Raw genomic sequence first — 20,420 nt, forward strand, 5'->3', positions numbered from 1 at the left:
TTTCTTTTTTCCTGGTTTTTTTTTTTTTAATAGCCAACTCAGGGTTGCAGTGCGCTTGCAAACAGCCTGTTTTGTATAAATCTAATCACCCGCCTGATCGCAGACACTGAAATTACCATGGCACTCCTGACTCGGAGTAATTAAGAGCATTTTGGGACGACTTCCTTGATTAAAACCAGATCATCCATTTAAAATGAAAATTTCAGGAGGAAAATTGCTTTTGTTGCGACGATTATTCTATTTTCGAACCCTCCCTGTTATCCCCCTAATAAAGCGCTGTCACTCGCCCTGTCATGTAATTCACAACAGCCAGAATTTGCATTTCACATTTCTGGGCTGACTCTTGTTTATTTCCATAATTACTCTTGGATTCTTCTCACATACACACACAGGCGGGTCTTCTCCTCCCTGCTACCTTCCACACAGGTCTCTCCTGCCTCTTCTCACCTCTTCTCTTAGTCCCCATCGGTAGGTCAGTCTTGCTTACTGTTGGATAGAATTTCAGAATGTTAGAAGCAACACATAAGATTCTGTGCCCCCAGGTTTGAGCACAGAAGGTTAGAATCAGAGGTGCCTCTATTCTTGGACTAATGATATTAGAATGTTTAACTATGGCACGAGAATCATGAAGTCTTAAAATCAGAATGTTACAGATGATAGAACAAGAAATGTTAAAACTGGAGAACGATGGAATACTAGAATCACAGTATATTAGAAACAGAAGAGGCTTAGAGATCATCTAAACGCAACCCCTTGTTTTACAGGGAAAGAAATTAAGGTCCAGGGAGAGGAAGGGGTTTGCCCAGATGATTAGTGACAAATTTTTGATATATTATTTCAGCTTTCTGGGTCAAAGAACTGGGAGCTCTAAGAAGTGGTTTCCTCTCCCTCAGATTCCTACCTTTGAGTTTCCCCAGGCCTAGAATTTCATTTTTGCCTGGCACACAGTAGGTACTTTAAATTGCATTTCATATTTCTGGGCTGACTCTTGTTTATTTCCCTAATTACTTTGGTTTCTTCTCACATACACATAGGCCAGTCTTCTCCTCCCTGCTACCTTCTACCCAGGCCTTTCCTTCCTCTTCTCTCCTCTTGTGCTAGGCCCCTAGGCAGATCAGCCTTACGTACTCTCGGACAGAATTTCAGAATGTTAGATAAAATGATTGATTGGCCTCAGAGGCCACCTAGTCTGATTCTCTCATTTTATGGATGGGGAACTGAGGCCCAGAAAGGTTTTAATGATTTGTTCAACCTGGCACAGGTCATGAGATAGACTTTGAACCAAGGTCCCCTGACTCCAGAGATAAGATTTCTCTGATCTTTCTGGGGCCTATTGGTTGTTCCAGCCTAGGCCCCCTCAATAAGGACTAGAAGAAGATCCCCATCTCACCTATCTGTGATCTTCCTGTTGGGGGCCTAGAAATTTGCAGTCCAGCTGAATTCTCTATAGTTGACTCTATCGCCATATTTCCACTACTGAATGACTTTAGAGTGAATAGCCTTATCAGAGTAGCTCTGTCAGGTACTTACCACCCAAACCACACTTTTTCTAGATCTGCTACCAGGATGGGAAAATTGTTTCTTGGGAAGATCACCCATAGCATTAAGAAACCTGAGATCAAATCCCAGATCCACAAATGACTCAATGTGTGATCTCAGAAAAGTCTCTACCTGCTCTGGGTTTCACTTTCTTCTTCCATAAAAATGGGGAAATTGGACCAAATGATATCTAAGACTTCTAGCACTGACTGAAATTTCAGGTTCCCTATTCTAAGATCTCTTTCTACTCTGTCATTCTGCATTCTAAGTTCACTTTTGGCTATATGTTCTATCCTCTAGGACCTTTCAGCTCTGACATTCTATTTTCATCCAAAGCAATCATTCCCTGATATCTTCCGTGACCCTCAGAAGGTGAAGGACATGAAGAACAGAAATTGGGGCTATTTTCTCAACTGACTTCCCAAGATTAGAGGACTGAGGGCTCCCTTTCTGCTTCAGGAGATCTTGTCTACACTTGTAGATGGAAGGAATAGGAAAAAGAAGAGGAGAGGAGAGATTTCTACGAGTGATAATAATGGTGCCTATATGGAGAATGTTGATGGTGGTAATACTGAGAGTTATTGTGATGATTGTAATAACGGTGGCAAAAATGGTGGTGATGACAGGGATGATAGGGAGGAAGATGGGAATGATGGAGACCTATAATGGAGACCACTATAATGGTGGAATTAGCCATGATGGAGAATGGGTTGTTAGCCCAGAAGTGCTGATAGTGGATGTATGGAGACTATAGTGATGATGGAGTTAGCCATGATGGAGAATGGGTTGTTAGCCCAGTCGTGATGATGGTGGTACATGATACTGATGGTGATGGGAGGGGGTAGTAATGGTCATGACAGAGGTAAAGGGGGATGATGAAAGATGATGGTGATGGTGGTATTGATGAGGCTATTCTTTGTGATTATTATAGCAGCAATGGAGATGGCCTCTTAGGACTAATAAGGTCCAGGACAATTAGGCAACATTTCTCCCATAGCACCACCTGAGTGACACACAAACCCTCAAACCCTGACCATGATTTTTGACAACCCTCCTTGTCCTGACCCTCTTCTTTCTTGGACCCCTAAATCTCTGGCGGCAGCAGCCTGCACCCTAAATTCACCCTGATTTATAAGGATTCATGCTCTGGGGGAAAAAACACCCATCAAAGGTTTAAGATCCTAAGTGGGTGTTAATTAGCCCAGCGGGGAAGCCAGGGTTTCATTGAAGTTTATCCTTAAACTACTATTAAGTTTGACAAAGTAAAGAGATAAATCTGGTGCTTAATTGGAGACTCCCTAATTGAGTAGATTATGGTCTATCCATCCCTAGCATATAAATAATCTTTAAGTTTGGCAGTGGGGGATGGGGATGGGAAGAAAGAGAGAGATCATAGAGCAAAGCCTATTGGTACAAAAATCAATACCCAGACTCCCTAAATCCCTCTTAAGACCATCCAGCCTAAAGGGATTAGGAACAACTGGAGGGCTGCTTCATAAAGTGGAAGAACTGACATCATGACATGGCAGTTGGGGGCTGGAGTTGAGAGCTGGTAGCCCCAGGAAGCTACATTGAGCTGTGCTGGGATTTGGGATTTAGGGTCAGTCTAGGTTTAGCTAATGTGGTTTGCTTAAGTGATTTATTGATCTCTATGTTGTTTTGAGTTGGTCATGGAGGACATCAGGTCAGAGAAGGGTGAGGAAGATGCTGCATCCCTAACTGTCCTCAGCAGAATTAGCATGTGCCTTTGCTCATGCCCTCCAATGCCCTGGGCCAGGAGGAGGACACCAGATTCTCCCACTGCCATCAGCACCTTCTCTCCTTCTCCTTCATGGTTTACTCTACCCAGCGGCAGCTAGGTGATGCAGTGGATAGAGCACCAGTGCAGAAGTCAGGAGGACCTGAGTTCAAATCTCACCTCAGACATTTGATACTCACTAGCTGTGTGACCTTGGGTAAGTCACTTAACCCTAATTGCCTCATCCTGGGTCATCTCCAGTCATCCTGATGAATACCTGGTCACTCGATTCAGATGGCTCTGGAGGAGAAGTGAGGCTGGTGACCTGCACAGCCCTCCCTCACTCAAAACAAAGTCAAGTGCAAGTCATGTCATTATTTCTCTGATGGCATGGTCTTCTTCTGCAGTGAAGGACGAACACACACTCTACCCAGATATGTGCCCTACTATCACCTATAAACCTTTCACCTCCATGATCAAAAACTCTGAAATTGTCTCTGACCACACTGTCCTGTCCTTTCATCTCCTCTTGTGCCCTGCTCCCTCCCACTCCAAACCTCTTCACCATCCTCAACACAGCCCTGAGTCTCTCCATCCCTCTCTACTTTCCCAGGTCATCACCCCTGCTCTGGCCTCACTTTCCTCCTTCTGAAACTTTGACTTTGTTCAGCTTCATGCTTCTCTACTTCAGAGAACGCTGCCCCTCTCTGTTCTCCCTGCTAACCCCTTTCCAAGCTCCAGTCCTAGATCACCCCCATGTTTCCCACCTCAGCTCCCAAGCAAAGGTGGCTGAAGAAAGTCTCACAACCCTGATGACTGATGACCACAAATTTGTTCCTCAGTCTCAATGAGTTTCTCACTGCTGCACCCTAATCTTCTCATTCTGCCCTGATTGACACCCTATACCACTCACTGCAGCAACTCCACCATCCTGTGTTCTTTGTTCTAAAGCCTCTTCCAGCTCATAGGCTCCAGGTTCTATGGGTCTGTGTTTTACTAGCTTTTAGTATTCTGAGCCAGAGTCCAGCTTTCCCTACCACTTACCCCAGGCAGAGAGAGCCACCAGCCTCTGTCTCCTTCCTCATTGGCACACAGTCCATCTGGAATTCTTTCCAGTGCCTCAGTCCTTCTTTTCCCAGACTGACCCCCTCGAGGGAGAGGCTAGGTCCCACAAATAGTGCAGGGTGTCTGGACCCTCACATGGAGAGTTGACCAGGAAGCGAACAGGTGTCAGCCTGAAAAGAGCGAGAGAGATCGAGAAGCCCGGCAGTTGGATTTCTCTTGCCAAGTCTCAAAACCCTATTTCCCCAAACTCTGCTCGCCTCTGCCTGGGCCTTGGCCCCCACCATCCACACCATTGTAAATATTTCAGAGAGACAGCAAAAATGCCTGAATGGAAGGCCCGCCTGCGTTTGGACGCTATTCTCATTTATTTCTTTGCTGGGAGGAAGCGATTAGATTAACCAGGGAGAGAAGGGAAGGACAAAGGCGCCCGAGTTCCAGGGACACAATGCAGGCCCTGCCGAATCTGGAATTTAGAATTCGGAACTTAGAATTGCACTGACTGCTTGCACAAAGAGGAGGCCCTTGTGGGGGGAGAAGACACGATTCAGCCTGAGAAAAGGCTCTGAACACCTGCCTCTTTCAGGCTCCCACAATAGAGACTGAAATGCGCTCAGCTCAGGGCTGCTCACTGCTTAAAGGGGCCCCTGGCCCATTCCTGAGCAGCCCCAAGGCTCCTGACACTCACACCAGGTCAATTTCCACTGCCCCGCCTCCCCTTTTGACCAGTGAGATATAGCTGGATCCTTGTGCCTCCCTCACCCTCCACCCCATCTCTCTCTCTCTCATTCTGTCTCTCCCTGATTTTCTCTCTCTTTGTCTCTCTCTCTCTCTCATTCCGTCTCTCTCTGTCTCCATCTGACTCTGCTTTTCTCTTTCTCTACCTCTATCTGTGTCTCTGTGTGTCTCCCTCTGTGATTCTCTCTCTCTGTTTCCATCTCTGTCTGTCTCTGTCTCTTTGTGTCTGTTTCTGTCTGTCTGTCTCTCTGTGATTCTGTCTCTCTGTCTCCATCTCTCTGTCTGCCTCTGTCTCTGTCTCTATGTGTGTGTAATTCTCTCTATCTCCATGTCTCTGTCTGTCTCTCTATCTCCATCTCTCTCTGTCTGTCTCAGTCTCTCTCTCCGGCCTCTGCCTCTCTGTCTTTCTTTGTTTCTGTATGTCCTTCTTTCTCACACATGAATATTTACTGAGTTCCCCAAAGAATTCCAGTACCATAAAGAACATGGAGATCATCCATCAAGGGGTTCTTAATCTGGAGACCATGAACTTATTGGGTTTTTTAAATACTCTAATAACTATATTTTTCTATAATTACTTTCCTCTGAAATTCTATGTATTTTATTTTATGCATTTAAAAACATCATTAAAAACATGGGATGATCCATGATATAGGGATCCATAATATAGAAAAGATTAAGAACCTTTCATCTAATACCACCCTCTTATTTTCCAGGTAGGGAAAATGAGGCCCACAGAGAGGGACAAGTAACTTGTACAGGTCACAGGAATAGTAACCAGCAGAATTAGGAACCAAAGCCAGGTCCTCGGATACAAAGGCTGCCATAACCTAGCTCTGTGCTAGGGGCTACAGGGAGGACAGAACGGGGACAGACTCGAGCCTCACCCTTGGGGAACTTACTATCTGTCTGGAAAGATGAGATTCACAGTAAGACAAAGAGAATTCACAATGGTTTGCTATGTTTGCATTGGGTCCAAATTGTCAGGCTGTAGGAAGTCAGAGAAAGGAGAGGTCCTGGTAGGTTGGGATGGAGGTGAGGAGTGTCATTTCCACTGGCCCAGTGAAGGAAAAGTGAAAAGTAGAACTGAAATAAGTGAAAAGGACAGAGGAAGGCACTGAAGAGGTGAATGCTGAGGTAGGAAAGGAAGCCCATAGCACGTTGGAGAGAATCATCATTCATCGAGCTGATGGAGGGAAAGAAGCAAGGGAAAGTTAGAGGGGAAAGAGAGGCTGGCGCAGGTTGTGAAAGTCCTTCAGTGACAACCTATGGACCTCAGCCTTTATCAATGAAGTTCATACTTAAGGGTCAAAAGACCTTGGGCAGAGCCCTCCCCATCTCTGAGCTCTGGTTTCCACGCCCACAAAATGAGTAAGAGACATAACAAGGCCAAGTGGATAGAGAGGCCAGAAAGTTCTGGGTTTGAGACTGCCTCCAATGAGATACAGTCTGTGTGACCCTGGGTGACTGACTTACCCTCTTAATGCTGTAGACAACTGAGAGAAATGATAATTTCTCTCTTGTATTAATAGCTAATTATTGAAATCAGGAACAAGATTTTTCCCCTTTTCTACTTCCTCATCCAGAAATCAACCAGAATGGGATATCTTAGGCAAAGATTCACCTATTAAGATCTAATCAGACAGTAAAAGAAATTCTAAGTTTAGTTTCATGGGTAGATTCCTGCTCATTATGCCTACTCAGACAGGTCTGGGAAAATGTTGATTCTCCCTTTTGTCAGACAGGTGATACAGAAATTGGTGAGTCTCTATAATATAGTCAGCCTCTCACAATATTCATTTTCTCATTAATTGTTAACCAATCAGAGTTGATTGCCATTCTCAGGAACACCTTCCCTTCCAAGTGCATGTAAGCACTGAGTGGGTTCCATGAGGGGTCTGGTATTTGAGAGAGCCATTGACCACTTTTTATTAAAAAACATGTTAGCCTTATTAATAAAATGAATAAATTACCCATAAACTGTGTCTTCCAAACCTTTTTAACGCCACACAACTCTCTAAGACTAGAAGTTGAAAAGAAAATGCCCACTGCATCAGTAGAATCACAGATCCAGTTCCTATCCTCAAATGACTATAAAAATAATGTTTGTATTACCACTCTCACACAATTGTTGTGTGGATCAAATGAGATAATGGGTATGGAATGGCTTCCTAACCAAATGTAAAGCGATATAGACACATCAGCTATTATTCAATTCATCAAATATTATTAAGTGTTTACTGTGTGCAGAGCTCCAGGCTCTGAGTGGAGAGAGATCCAAAGCAAAGCAAAGCCATGGTCCCTTACTCTTGGTGGGAAGATTAGACGCAAACAATATTACATACTAAGTGTGCTGGAGGGATGCATACAAAGTCTATGAGGGCTGAGAGAGAAGATCCCTACTGGTGGGAGGAGGAGGATCTGAGAAGGCTTCCTGGAGCTGGCAGTGTCTGAGCTGGCTTTTAAAAAATGAGTTGGAATTCATCAGAATACGGAACAATGAGTCAGTTGGTCAGTTGACAAACATTTATGAAGTGATGGTTCTCTGCTCTGCATTGTGCTAAGGACTTGGGATGCAAAGAAAGCAAAACTGCATTCTAATGGAAGAGACACATGCAGACCACTATGTACATTCAAGATCTATATGGTACGGTGGTAGTTTTATTATACACTCATTTTTTCAGCCGCGTCTGACTCTCCATGACCTCATTTGGGGTTTTCTTGGCAAAGATATTGGAGAGGTTTGCCATTTTCTTCTCCAGCTCAAGAATGGAAGGTCACACAGTTACTAAGTGTCAGAGGAGGGATTTGAACTCAAGAAGATGCAGCTTCCTTATTGCAAGCCCTGTGCTCTATCCACTTTGCCACCTTGCCAATTGGATATTTAGGGCATTTCTGGAGCAGAACTAGATCTCCTCCAGGCATTTGAAGGTGTATTCCTGGCACTCTAGAGAGAGGTAAGGGCTAGACATTTAAGAGTCATCTGCCCAGAAGTAACTGTTGAAGTCATGGGACTGGATGAGATCATGAAAAGAGAGATTGCAGAGAGAGAAATGGGTCAAGGACAGACTCTTGACAGACAGCTTTGAGGGCTTTCCTTCAGGGTTTTCCTAGAGAATTAGTTTTCTTAGTCTAACACCTTTTGAAGGTAGGTCCTTTTCCCAGAAACTGATGTCAGTGTGATAAGTGGAAAGAGGGTGGTGTTTTTTTTTCATCTTTTGTCTTTATGTCCCCAATAAATGCTTGTTGGATTGAATTGAGTTAAATTGAATGGAAACAAATTAAACTTTAAAAATCAGGTAATCTAGCAGTTGTCAAAGTGTGAGATCATTTCAGGGAATCAATGAGGTCAAAACTATTTTCATAATAACACTAAGACATTGTTTGTCTATTAAAATATTCCTCCCTTTTCTAACTACATATCTCTGTAAAGCCAGGTATTCTTCACATACTTGAACTAAAACAACTTATTATAATAGATTGAATGCAGAAGCAGATATGAGAATCCAGCTGTTTTCTAAGCTGGATAGTAAAGAAATTTGCAAAAATATGTAAAACGATGCTACTCTCCTCACTAAATTTTTTTTTGGAAAACAGATTTTTTTTCATCAAAATGTTTTATGTAATGGGTTTATTACTGCTATTTGTAAATAACTGATCAACACTTTAAAATTTATCAGTTTAATTTCTAATACAGTAAATATCAATAGATATACATAAACAAAAGCTCTTTAGGGTCTTTAATAATTTTTAAGAACACAAAAGAATCCTAAAACCAAAAGGTTTGAGATTTAATCCAAACCTTTCATTTTACAGCCTAGGAAACTGAGACCCAGAGAGGTGAGGGTTCTTGTCTAAGGGCACACAGTGAGTCAGTAGCGGGACTTAAATCTAGGCTCACTTTTTTGAAGTCTAGGGCTTTGTCAAAGGCTGATAGGATTCAGGTCTGGAAGAGATGCCCTCCTCCCCTCACTTCTTTTTTCCATTATAGAGCCTTCTAAATTGACCTCCAAAGCTCCCTCCTCCTTTCCTGGGAAGTCTCCTGGCTTCGCATGCCTATCAGTCCCCTGGGATTGCAGAGGAAGTCACTTAAAATCAGAAAATCATGGGTCCTTGAATGACAGAAAAATTCCATCTGGGCTTTGTTTTTTAATTTGTCAAGGATCTAGGAGTTATGGGTGTGTGTGTGTGTGTGTGTGTGTGTGTGTGTGTGTGTGTGTGTGTGTGTGTGTGTGTGTTTTTAAACTTACCAACTATACGATGTGGACAAGCAATTAATCTTTCTGAGGCTCAGTTTCCTTATCTGTAAAAGAAGAGAGCTATAATAGTAACTTACCTTTCCAAGGCCGTCTCTGGTTACCTGAAAAAAAAAAGAAAAAGAAAACCACTTTCCTTCCCACAACCCAAATGAGGTCCATAGCGTGAGGATCAGCAGGCCGCTTTCAAACCATACTGTTCTCCATAGCAACAGCTCACTTATCTCCAGGGCTCTCCGGTTTGCAAGGTCCTCACAAAACCCTCTGGGAGGTAGGCACTATTATTTCCATTTTACAAGTGTCAGGGCCAGAATTAGAATTCCTGACTCCAAAGCTAGTACTCTTGGACTATGAGCTCAGTGGGGGTCTGAGGAGGGGACAAGAGGAGGGGGAACAGGCCCTGCCTTAGCTCAGGTTGGCATCTCCCTCTGCTCTCAGCACAGGACATACTTAATAAATGTTTGGGGTCGGTTTCTGCAGCATCACAGGTTGAATTATATGATCTCTCGAATCCATCCAGCACTAAATCTATGGTCTAAGTGTCATTATTAAAAAGCAAAGAGGCATAATGGATAAAGAGTCAGAAAGACCTAGGTTCACATCCCACCTCTGGTGACTCACTAGCTGGATGACTATGGCCAGAGTCACTTCACCATTTCAGGCAGCTGAGACTTGTCTACTATATTATAATTGACCTGGGGCTGCTGCTTTGATGAAAAGTATTCCCATATTCATGAAAACACAGATCTGCCCTGTTGTGGTGAGAGCATGAACATAATCCTTGCTACAGAAGGGAGGCTGAGGTAGATAGATCCCTTGAGTTAGAGAATTCTGAGGGTGTCTGTGAGCCATCCAGCACCAATGTGGTAAGCCCCACTCCCCCTGACCCTGGGGAGCAGAGGCCGACCAAGGTCAGATGAACTGACTCAGGTCAGAAAAATAGAACAGGTTAAAAGCTTCTGCAACGATCAATAATTTGGATCCAGCCCATGAGTACCCACTGCACTTCTAGAATGGGTGAGATAAGGAGACCTGTTTCAACGTATACACACACACACACACACACACACACACACACACACACACACACACACACACACACACACACACACACACACTGTAACTCCTAGATCCTCAACAAACTAGAAGTCAAAGCCTGGTTGCAATTCTTCCATCACTCAAGGACCCATGATTTTCTGCTTGTGAGTAACTACCTCTACAATTCCTCCACCGACTCAGATACCTATCCCAATCCCTCCACACCTTAGTAGACAAGAGGCATTGTGGAATCATGGAAAGAGCCTTAGACTTATTGCTGGGAGACCCAAGGTTGCATCCTGCTGCCTCCGATATCTACCATGTGATCGCCAAGTTTCATTTTCCTCATCTACACAGAAGTTTCTACACTAAGCCCTTCTCAGTTCCTCTCCACCACCACCCGAGCTACTAGTATCTCCCCCACGCCCACTACCCTGCAAAATTACCTCGTATTTTTTTTATATTTTCTCAGTATTCGTATATGAACATGTTGTCTTTCTAGCTCACCCTCAATAGAATGTAGAGTCCATGAGTACAAAGATTGTTGGCATCCCCTGTGCCTGGCAAATAGCAGGTGTTTAATAAATGCTTGTTGATTTGATTGAATGATAATAAAAGCACCTGCCTCATAGGGTGGCTGTGAGAACCCAATGAGATAATGTCTGTAAAGCACTTTGCATGCCATAAAGCACTACTTAAATGTTAGCTATTGTTTTTATTATCTCATTCTTCTCACCCTTTTTTTTTTATGGGATTCACATAGAAACAGTCCAGAGACAAGCTATGGTCCTGTCTTTACTCTTTTGCATTTAATGTTCTCCAGACTGTTGCCCAGGTGGATGAAATAACTGCTCTTTGTGAGCTTTATCCTCTGCAGGCTCATTGAAAGCATTCTCGGTACCATCAGCAGAACAACACGCTTGCTGGGCACTTCATCCTGTCCTCACGTGATTTTGATCTCTTCTCTACTAGGTCTCTATATTTTAAAATCATCTCATCACATGTAGCTTGGAGCTGGGTGTTTGATAGGGCAACCAATTAAAAAACATTGTCCTTATGCTTTTTCAGGTCAGTATTATGTCTCAGTGATTCTGGACAACACTTCGATGTTGTGATGGGGCTCTTGTTCCAGGATAGTTTATTGGTTGAGTTCTCTTGAGTGTTTTGAGATCTCTATTTGTAGTTTGGGGATTTGTCACCTGTCGGTCCATGAAAGATAATGAGCTTCTGATGTATAATTCCAGCTACCCAGTCATGTCTTACTAGGTATTGGGAAGGTGCTAAATTTTTACAGCTTGCAGTGATGGGATTCATGGTTTCCATCATTTCTTTCCATTATCTCCATGATCACTTATTCTGAGATCCTTAAGGATAAGCCTTCTAACATTTCTGAGGGTGCTGACCTAGTCCTGAATTACCATTATACAGGGAAACCCAAAAATCTTTGTGTAGTTTTAAGCATAAAGACTTTTGGGCTACTCTGTACCCAAATCCCTTCATAGAGGGAGTTCCCTATGCTAATGAAATCACAGGTCCAGTACCTATCTCAGTCACAATCCATATTCCTAATAATGATTTCATAAGATTTCTTTGCTGTTCATTTGTGTCTGACTCTTCATGACCCCATTTGGGGTTTTCTTGGCAAAGATCCTGGAGTGGTTTGCTATTTCCTTCTCCAGCTCATTTTACAAATGAAGGAACTGAAGCAAACAGGGGCCAGTGATTTGCTCAGGGTCACACAGTTAGTGTCTGAGGTCAGATTTGAACTCAAGTAGATGAGTCTTCCTGACTCCAAGACCAATAGGCTGTCTCCATTTAGAAAGATAGGGAACTCCCAAATAAGGAAACTCTCTACCAATGCGAGTGAGCACCTTCTCTGCAATAGATTTAAGAGAGTTACCTAGAGCACTGAATGTTAAAGTGACTTAATCCGTCACATAATCGGTATGTATTAAGGTCTCAAGGAACACTCCCTGTTCATTGCACCATGCTGCTCCATTATCATCATCATCTTATCATCATCATCCTTAATAAGTCCTCATGTATGAAAAAAAATGGATTCCCTGGTGGCTAACCCTTTGCTGATCAGCCTTAACAAACTTAACTAGTTTGCTTCTCAGATAACAGCCTATCTTTTGGGTCTAAATTCAAAGACATTTCAACTCAGCTATTTACCTCAAGCAGAATGTAAGCTCTCTGGAAGCAGGGGAGAGTTCGAAAGTTTGTGCCTAGCACAGTGCCTGGCATGGAGAAAGTGCACAGTGCACAGTGAACCTCAGAAGTCACTTAATCCAGATCCCTCATGTTACAGACTAAGAAGCTGAATCCTAGGGAGGGAAGTGGATTGTCTAAGGACACAGAGAAAGTCAGTACTTCAATCCAGGCTTCCTGATTCCAAATCCAAGTCTCTGTCCTAAGATCACAATATTTAGGGCTGGATCCATAGATTCCCACTCCCTCACTTTCCACTACAGTGCCATCTAACCCTGCCTCCAAGGCCCCTTCCTTCTGGGAGTTCTCATTGCTCAACACGATTTTCAGACCTTCCAACACCAGTAGGAGGGGAACTCTCCAGGGTCTGAAGGGGATAGGTCTTCCTGGAGCAAGAGAGCTGAGTAATGGAAAAAATCCTAGACAAAGGACAAAATGAGCTAAATTTGAATCCCACCTCTGCCACACACACAGCCCTGAATGGGAGTAATTTCTTCTCTTTTCTGAGCTTCATTCCCCCATCACTTAAATGAAATAATGGGGTGGGACAAGATGATCTCTACGGAAGAGCCCTTCTGGCTCCAACAGGCCATGGGTCTTTCTTTGGCTCCTAGGCGTGTTGTATGAGCACTCATGCATGAACACACACACACACTCACATACACTCTCTCTCTCTCTCTCTCTCTCACACACACACACACACACACACACACACACACACACACACACACACCCTAGCACAGAGCTCCGTGGGCAGTGGGCAAATTGACACAATCAGGGCTTGTTGACTCAAACTCTTAAAGGCTGGATGAATTCCCAGTGCTTGCTGAGCTGCTGCTCCTGATCCAAGAAAGAAAGAGGCAAGGGAGAAGGGTGGGGGCAAATGAGGGGAAGAGAAAGAGATTTTAAAAGAGAGAGGAGAAAGACTGAATGAGGAAGAGTAGAAGGGGAGGAGATAGGGAGGAGAGGAGACCAGAAAGGGGAAGGCAGGGTAGAAAAAGAGATGGAGGAGAGAGGAGAGGAGAGATGAAGACAGAGGAGAGGGAGGAGAGCAGGAAGAGAAGGGGGAGAGGAGGAGGAGAAGAAAGGGCAGGAAGAAAGAGAAGACAGATGAGGCAGGGGAGGACAGGGATGTGGAAAAGGGAGAGAGTTGGGGAGAACAGAGGGAGGATGGAAGGCAGGTGGAAACAGGAGAGATGAGAAGAAGGTGGAAAGAGGTCAGGGAGAAGAGAAGGGGACATGGGAGAGAGGATGGGGATGGGAAAGAAAGAAATGGATAGAGAGATCCAAACAATGAGGATGTTCAGGTAGGCCCCTCCCCACCAGAGCTGTGGTTTAGATTCCCACTGAATCTAATTAATTCCTCATATACATTCCCCTACTTCATCACTGAACCTTATCAGAGGTTCCTTGGATAGGTGTCTCTTTCAATGGCCCAATGTATTGAGATAGCAGGACATGAACATCTTCATCTCCAGAATCACCTGATTGTCCTAGAGGAAAAAGAAAAGTGTTTTCTTCATCAAACCCATGTAAGGGAGGTAGTGCAAGTACCTCTGTTTTTTCATAGATGGCAAACCAAGGCCCAGAGTGGGCAAGGAATTTAGGATTATAGGATGAAAGATGTAGAGGTAAAAGGGATTTATTCTAGTCTCATCATTTATACATGAAGGGAGACCCAGAGAAAGATCATACATATAGGCAATAAGCAGCATGACTAGGATTTGAACTCAGATTCTCCAAATTTAGTGTTCATCCCACTTTACCAAGTCACGTAGCTGGTAGGTAACAGAGTTCAGATTAAATCCCAAGTTCTCTGACTCCCCAATGGCCAGGGCCCCCAACTCTATCCCAGGCCCCTACCACTCATGGATAGGAGACTGTGCCTCCAGTAGAAGGCTTGGGAAGGCTCCTTACCACTGTCTCAGACATTGTCAATTATCTAGTGGGGCAAAAAAATCCTTAGTTGCTGGGACAGTGAAAGCAACAGAATTGAGTTTGGTTAGATTAAAAAAAAAACAAACAAATCAGATACTGGATGTTTCCGATGACCATTCCTTGAAGGTAGTCATTCCTCAAAGAATTCCATGAACCCCTCATACATACCTTAGGGCCCCCTCACCTATGCCAAAAGGTGCCTCAGATTCAGCCTTGGACCCTGCCTGTCCCAAAGAGTTCCTGGACAACCACCCTCTGGAATAGTTACCATCATCCCAGGTGTTATGTGTTCAGGGCCAACTGGGCAGGACTGAATCAGCCCAGAGAAGAAGCAGTTCAGTGGCAGAATGGTGCCTTGCACATAGTAGGTGTTTAATAAATGCCTGTTGATTTGAGTTGATTCGAAGATTGCTGGACTTGGAATCAAGAGACCTACACTTGGATCCCAGTTCCACCATTTCTTGGCAGGGTGACCTTGGTCCAGTCACCTCCTTTCCTCTGAACCTCAGTCTCCTCATCTGCAAAATGGGAGTAATTAACCCTGTACACTTTCCTCTCCATGGTGGTTGTGGGGAAAGCCTCAGAGAAGCAGGAGCTGTTACTGCTCTGTCCCAGAGGAAGAGGGACAAGAGTTGAGCCTGGCCAGGTAGGGTTTGGAAAAGCTGACATGTAGGACATCAGCAGAAGCAACACCACATCTTCTTCTCCTTAGAGCTAAAACATGAAGGCTAACCCTGCCCTCTCCCTGGTATCCTCACCCTCTCTCTACTTCCCCCTCCCTCAGTTTCCCTGCCCTCCTCTCATTTTCTGGAGTGGCTAGACAGGGCACCCAATAGGGCAAGAAGTTCAGAGGTTGTGGAGCTGGAAAGCAGCTGGGGGGCTGCGGGGAGCTTGGTCTCCCTAGCACCTAGCCCAGGGGCTTACCTTGGCATTTAATTCATGTTCAATCCTCTGAACTTCGATCTTCTCTATAAAAGGCCAAATGAGATAGTGGAGGAAGGACTAATTGGCAATCAGAAAATCCGAAATTTAAAGGCAGAAGGGACCTGCCCCTTCTTTTACATTTTAGGAAACTGAGGTCCAGGGAGAGGAAGTGATTTGCTCAACGTAATAAATAGATGAGGTAGGATTTGAACCTAGGCCTTAGGACCCTGGATTCTTTTGGACCACACTGAATCCCGCTCAGCTGATCTGAGTTCAAATGTCGCTTGTGTGACCTTAAGCAAATGACCTCTTCGGGACTCGGTTTCTTTATCTGTAAAATGAAGGGGACTTGCAAGGTCCTTTTCAGCTCTGAATCTATGATTCTATGAAAACAGGGAAAATAATCTTTGTACTATCTGCCTCAGAGGACTGTTATTAGGAAAGTGCTGCGTAAGCCAAAAAAATCCATAGTATTGCGTTATCCCCGGGACCCGACTTCAGCTCTAATTACTCCATTTGTTCAGTACAGTGGGAATAGAAGTACGCGGTCTGGATTCCAGTCCCCCCTTCGCCACTTACTGTCTGTGCGACCAGCGGTCCCTTCCCTTCCTGGGGTGTCAGCGGTCCATTTCTCTGGGAAACTAAGGGGAGATTCAACGATGTGTAAAAGCCCTGGTGACTTCTGGCCCCCACCTCTTAACACACACTCACACACCTGCCTAGAGACAAGAAGGGGATGTCCCCACCCCACCCCGCCCCAGGCCTCGAATCTCCCCCCAGGGGCAAAGGGCGGGGAGGGGCTGGGGGCCGGCGGTGCCACCAGAGAAAGTAAACTTTGCCCAGAGCCTCCGCCCGCGGCTTCTCCAGCTGCCGGCGCAGCCCCCGCCCTGGGTGAAGGGCTCCCCGGGGCCGCAGGGAGCGGAGCCAGACAATGCCATTTGAGTGAATGTTCGTCGCCTACGGAGCCCCCGCCGCTGCCTCCATCTCCCGCGCAGTGGGGGCCGCATTAGCCGCTCAAAACCTATTCCGGGGAAATTAGAGCAGAGGCCTCCGCCGACAATCACCGGGTCATTTCAGCCTCCATTCCCCGGCCCCCGCCGAGATGCGGGCGGCCGGAGACGCGAGGGCGGGGCAGGCCGTGGTGGGGCTGGGGGAGGATGCTGAGGGGGGCCGGAACGGGGGAGGATTGCGAGGAGGGGGTGCCCTGGGAGCGGAACGGGTCGCAGAGATGTCCTTCGGGGGGCAGCGTGGTGGAGTCCGTGGGTTCAAGACCTGGCCTTGCTGCTCACGACTTGGGGGACCTTGAGTAATTCCCTGAAGGCTCTGAGCTCAGTTTGCTCTGTAAAATCAAGCAGTTAAGCGATATGGCCTCTGAGATCCCTCTCAACTCTAAACCTCCTTCCAGTGATGCATACGGTGTACTGCAAGAGGCTTTCTCCTAGCACCATCTCGAGACCAAGGGGAAGACAGGAAGGAGGCAAGCTGCCTTGTTTCCACCCCCCACCCCCGTCCCACTCCACCCCACCCCACCCCATCCCACCCCCGCAGCTAGGAAAGGCTGAGTCCCTCAGAGCAGTAAATCTGGAGTCATGGTCCTGCGTTTGAACCTCGGGACATCTGTCACTACTTGTGTGACCTTGAGAAGTCACAATCCCTCTGACCCTCAATTTTCTCATTTCATTATTCCCTATGGCACCTTTTGCTTTTAAATCCCACCATCTGAGAGATAGACCAGTCCTCTGACTGCCAACCAGCTGGGATGATACGATTGGATCCAGAGAGGTTGACTGGTCTAAGGTCACACAGGACTCAGTAAGTGTCAGAGGCAGAAACTGAGCCTGGGCCTTCTGAGCCAGTGCTTTTCTTTCCAAGTTAACACATCCTGGGAGGGAAATGGGAAGTTTAGTGGAAAATATAGCTCCAAGAGCCGTAGAACTGGTTTTAAGTCCTTCCGCTTTGACCACCTCATTAGTGATCTTGGAAATGTCACTTGCCTTCCCTAGGCCTGAGCTTTCCCCCCAATAAAATGAATTAATTAACACCCATTTCTAAGTACTTGAAGGTTTACAAAACCCTTCCCTCACAAGAACCCTGGCAGTGAAAGTTTTAAGGGTAAGGGTTGGAGACCTATGATTTCACTGAGTGTTTGGAGCTCCCAGGGGAGGAAAAAACTTCTACCAAGTATATCAGCACTTCATCTGCACCTTACCTAAGAGTTGCCTGAGAAGTCAAGTGCCTTGCTGAACATCACAAAGCCCATATGTATCAGAGGAAGGGCTTGAACCTCCCATGGAATCTCAGTAAGTTCTCTAGCTGCTACAGAAGGGCTGCTTCTTTGGATATAGGGAAAATATCATTATCCTTTTTTTTATGGAAGGGAAAACTGAAGCTTGAAAAAAACTTGCCTAGTAAGTCATCAACAGAGTCAGAATTCGAACTATAGTCCTCTGACTCCTATCTCATTCCTCCTTCTAATTCCATTTGGTTATGGGGATTAAAATTGTCCAACCTACAATAAAAGAGACTGATGCAGAGATCTGAGCCAACGGCACTTTATTAAAGGGTTCATGGTCCCCTCTAATGAAGTGGACCTCAGATGTTCCTCATGATCTGAGATGCCCCCTTTCTCCAGGACCTTGTTTTTATAGGGTTTCCAAATATGCAAAAAGAGTCATGGTTCTACAAAATCTCACTAACTGTAGTGGGGTGAAGCATGGTATCATTTCACTGACTAAGTGGTAATAAGATAATCACTTGCTCATGTTGGACAAGAGATTGAGGTTCAGAGGTACAAAAATAAATTGGGGGACTTTCCAAAGCATCAAGGCATCTCACCCTTGCTGGGTTTGGACATGGAATTTGAGCAAAACAGAATGGAGATATCTTTGTCAGCATTCTTGTGCTGGCGTAAGTAAGCCTCATAACTTCGTAAACAAGTAGTGAACATTATATTAAAGTGTGAGGCTCACTATTAAGAATCTATCTATCCCTATATGACTTATGTAATATATCAAACTGAATGGAATAGAGTAGGGGTCCATTTCTCACACGCGTAGGTTGCTTGTACACACTCAGGCTATCCTGAAGATGAAATGAAGCTTTCTTTAACAGCATTTTTGAAAAGTTTAAAGTGCAGGACAAAAGTGAAGGATTTTTTTTCTGTGACCCAGATATTTCCTATACCATCAAACACCAGGTAGGCCAGGAGTGGTGGCTAGAATGAAAAAAACAAAAAGGGGTCAGGATTCTGAAGTACCTTCCTGGTTTCCTCCCCCACATTCCCCTTCAGTCTTCTTATCACTTTCACTGATCCATGCTGGTATTCTCCTGAGAGGCAGGACCAATTTTTTTAAAAAGGGCTAAACCTGGAAGATACTTGGGTCTAAGTCCCAGTTCTAAAACATTGACACTAGAGTGAAAGGACCTGGGTTCAGATCCTGTCTCTGACACTACCTATGTGACCTTGAACAAATTACCTAACCTCCTATAATGTTAATTAGACTTAAAGATCTTCCCTGCCTATTAGCAGCCCTCAATTGGAGGCTATTAAGGGAAGCTTGATTAGGGGAGGCTTGTTCTATAGGAAGGCCCACACCTTTTGTTAATTTCTAATGAGGCTCTGGGTCATAAGTATATATATATATATATACTGAAGTGAGACTTTGCTTTGGGGCTTACTCTTTGGAAGAAGGTTCATGTGCCAGATGAAACTCTGTGTAGCCATTAAGGAACCCCCTCAACCCCCACCTTTGAAAACCCATTTGTTTGTGCCTCTCTCTGGTAACTATGTACGTATGTAATGGTCAGATAGTTAGATCTGTCTGTTGATCTGTGATGTATGTGTTGCTTATGGTCAGACAGTTAGAAGCCCTGTCTCTTGGTCTTTATTTCTCTGCTTGTATTTTCTCTTGTTGGTATATGGGATTAAAGAAAATTGTTGACCCCCTCAAGAGTTGCTTTCCTTTTAGAAAAGAAGATCTAAGAACATGTGTGAGCAGGCCATCCTGGATATGTCAGGATAAACCTCCTCAAACTTCAATGTCCTTATCTACAAATTGAGATGGAGGAAGTGAACTAGATGACCTCTGCATACCAGAACTCTGACCCTAGTTTGTGACCTTGAATAAATCACTTTAATCTCTCTGACTCTGTTTCCCCATCTGTAAAGAATGGTTATGAGATTCATCCTTAACCTTCCAGAATGGTTGTTGAGACCAGTGAACACACCAGAGAAAGAAACTGTTATTATCTCTGTGTTCCTTCCCAACTATAATTTTGAGCAAACAAAAGACTTAACCTCTCTGAACCTTCAGTCTGACATCTGTAAAATGAGGAGGTTGGATTAGGTGATATCTCTGATTCCTTTTGACTCTCAATCCAGTGGTCCTGTTAGGGTTCTGCCCACTGCATTGCACTGCCACGGTCTAACATATAGTCCTCTCTCCTTTTATTGCTCTTTTATTTTGTGGATAATTGCATTTTTTTACAAATTGAAGGTCTGCGGCAACCTTTCATTTGGCAAGCCTCCGGGTGCCATTTCTCCAACAGCAGTTGCTCATATCATGTCTCTATGTCACATTTTGATAATTCTCACAATATTTCAAACTTTCTCATTAATGTTACATCTGTGACCAGCGTTTTGACGTTACTGTTGTGACTGTGTTGAGGCACCACAAACCAAACTTAACTGATAAATGTTGTGTGTGTGTTCTGACTACTCCATTGACCAACCAGCCATTCCCCCATCTCTCTTCCTGTCCTTGGCCTCCCTATTCTCTGAGACACACCAATACTGCAATTAGGCCAATTAATAACCCTACAATGGCCGCTAAGTGTTCAAGTGAAAGGAAGAGTCAATCGATACAGCCAACTCCATTGTTGTCTTATTTTAAGAAACTGTCACAGCCACCTTAGCCACTACCACCCTGATCAGTCAGCAGCTCTCAACATCAAGGCAAGACCCTCCACCAGCAAGA

At 44.7% G+C, this 20,420-nt stretch overlaps 1 long non-coding RNA gene across 2 annotated transcripts; it reads right to left on the reverse strand.

Moving 5' to 3' along the window:
* Positions 1-294: 294 nt before the first annotated feature.
* LOC140499910 (uncharacterized) lies at positions 295-16,589 on the reverse strand. Of its 2 annotated transcripts, XR_011965589.1 has the most exons (4): positions 13,978-16,589; positions 9,328-9,380; positions 4,322-4,512; positions 295-486 (listed from the first exon to the last, which is right to left on the reverse strand). It is a non-coding gene; the product is annotated as an uncharacterized lncRNA (long non-coding RNA). The 2 variants fall into 2 exon arrangements; XR_011965588.1 differs by lacking the exons at positions 9,328-9,380; positions 13,978-16,589 and having other exon boundaries at positions 4,322-4,793.
* Positions 16,590-20,420: the final 3,831 nt, after the last annotated feature.

The sequence above is a fragment of the Notamacropus eugenii genome, chromosome 4 (genome assembly GCF_028372415.1).
Source record: "Notamacropus eugenii isolate mMacEug1 chromosome 4, mMacEug1.pri_v2, whole genome shotgun sequence".
Classification (NCBI taxonomy): Eukaryota; Metazoa; Chordata; class Mammalia; order Diprotodontia; family Macropodidae; genus Notamacropus; species Notamacropus eugenii.